Here is a 2,428-nt window from a genome sequence, read left to right as displayed (position 1 = left end):
GTTGAAAAAGTAGGGGAAATCCCCTCACTTATTTCTCTGCCTTTCCTCCCACTGCTTCCCCCCAAAAGGACAATGCAGTCACAGGAAGTGCATAATAAGAAGTAGATGAGAAAACTAAAACCCTGACTTTCTGTATTTAAAAGGAGGAAGTTTGACACCAACCAGAAAGAATGTATGCACCCCTATCTTCATAGCAGCACAATTTACAATAGCTAAGATCTGGAAACAGCCCAAGTGCCCATCAGTAGATGAGTGGATAAAAAAGCTGTGGTACATTTACACCATGGGATACTATGCAGCAGTAAAAAAGAAGACTCACTTACCCTTTGAGACAGCATAGAGCAGCGGTTTTCAACCTGTGGGTCGTGACCCCTTTGGGGGTCAACACTCAATCACTGAGCCACACTGGCTGGGGTGGAGACACATTCTTAAATAACTCTTGAGTCAAAAAAATAATTAAAAGGGAAGTAAAAAACCACTTAACAAGAAGGAAAACACATCATACCAAAATCCTGGGACACAATGAAAGCTGTATGCAGAGAAAAATATCCTGTCTTAAAGGCATTAATTTTTAAAGAAGAAAGGTCCTGGCCAGTTTTTCTCAGTAGTTAAAGCATCAGCCCATGCATGGAAGGGTTGGGGGTTCAGTCAAGGGCACGTACCTGGATTGCAGGTTTGATTGCCCGTCTGAGTTGCAGCACATGCAGGAGGCAACCAATCGATGTGCCTCTCTCACATTTCTCACACGGATGTTTCACACACTCTCCCTCCCTCCCTTCACTCTCTCTAAAAAAATCAATTCTCCAGTGAGGATTAACAAAACAAACAAACAAAAAATGATGAACAATAAAGTGTGGGGATTTGGCAGAGACTGTTATGTGTTCCTCAAAGCCTGGATTCTTTTTCTACCAGACACACAAAAGTGTGGTTCCCCTATGTCCATGCTTTCATGTATTCTTTAATGGTTAATTTTTAAAAATATATATGTTTATTGATTTCAGAGAGGAAGGAAGAGGGAAAGAGAGATAGAAACATCAATGATGAGAGAGAATCATTGATCGGCTGCCCCTGCACATCCCCTACTGGGGATCCAGCCTGCAACCCAGGCATGTGTCCTTGACCGGAATCAAATCCAGGACCCTTCAGTCTGCAGGGTGACACTCTATCCACTGAGCCAAACCAGCTAGGGCTAATGGTTAATTTTTAACAGAACATTAAAGAGCTGGAAAAAAGTGTTGAAAATTGAAAAGGAAGTCAAAACTCACAACACTATTTTAAGTTTAAATATTTTATTTATAACAAAATCAGAATTTATTATAATTTTACCTTGCTGGCTTTAAAAAGGGCAAACTTGTTAATAATACTTTAAAATAATCTACTGAGTTTTTGCCTTCCCCTTATGTCAGTGGTCGGCAAACCGCGGCTCACGAGCCACATGTGGCTCTTTGGCCCCTTGAGTGTGGCTCTTCCACAAAATACCACATGCAGGCGGGCACGTACAGTGCGATTGAAACTTCGTGGCCCATGCGCAGAAGTTGGTTTTTGGCCTGGGTGAGTCTATTTTGAAGAAGTGGTGTTAGAAGAAGTGGGGGTACGTTCGCTGAGGTCGACACCTCAGATTGAGGACGTTTTTAGCAAAGGCCAGCTTAGGAGTGCCCTAATTAAGTTAATAACAATGTACCTACCTATACAGTTTAAGTTTAAAAAATTTGGCTCTCAAAAGAAATTTCAATCGTTGTACTGTTGATATTTGGCTCTGTTGACTAATGAGTTTGCCAACCACTGCTTTATGGCTTCAATCTGAGGTGAGTGCTTCCCTTGCCTCACCCTGTCCCTGGTTCCACATCTAAATACATTTCCTAGCCTCTCTTACAGATAGGTGGGGTCGGACAATGGGTTTTCAGCCAGTGCAGTGTGAGAGGAAGTGATCCATATTACCTCCAGAGGAAGTGACCTAGCCCCTGTGTGCAATCCTCCACGCTATCTGTATCCCCATTTCCCTACGGAACTAAAGGACATGAAGCTGCAAAGCAGAAGGAGCCTGGGTCCTTGAATCACCAACTGGAAGAGAGATGCTCCAGAAGCCCTGGACCAGGAAAGCCACACTGGAATGTTGCACAACCCAGGACTGAACTTGCATCGTATTAAACACGGGCATGGGCGGTTGTTTGTTACAGCAGATTGTTTTATCCCGTGCACCTCAGGTCCAAGAGTGAAAAAATATAATACACAATTTCTTTGGTTGACTATAAACCCCTTTTCTTCCTGTCTAATTTCCCAGGCTACATGGTGGCTCTCCTCTCCAATAGCTGGGTTTTCTGGAATAAAAAAAAAAAAAAGGGCCGCTGAACCCGTTTCCCTTTGTATACACCACACTTTTGCCAACATCGAATTCACACTCCACTGTCCTTTATCCAGTCTGGAAGCA

The sequence above is a fragment of the Myotis daubentonii genome, chromosome 4 (genome assembly GCF_963259705.1).
Source record: "Myotis daubentonii chromosome 4, mMyoDau2.1, whole genome shotgun sequence".
NCBI lineage: Eukaryota > Metazoa > Chordata > Mammalia > Chiroptera > Vespertilionidae > Myotis > Myotis daubentonii.
The sequence above is the reverse complement of the archived record's forward strand: the minus strand, read 5'-3'. Positions refer to the sequence as shown.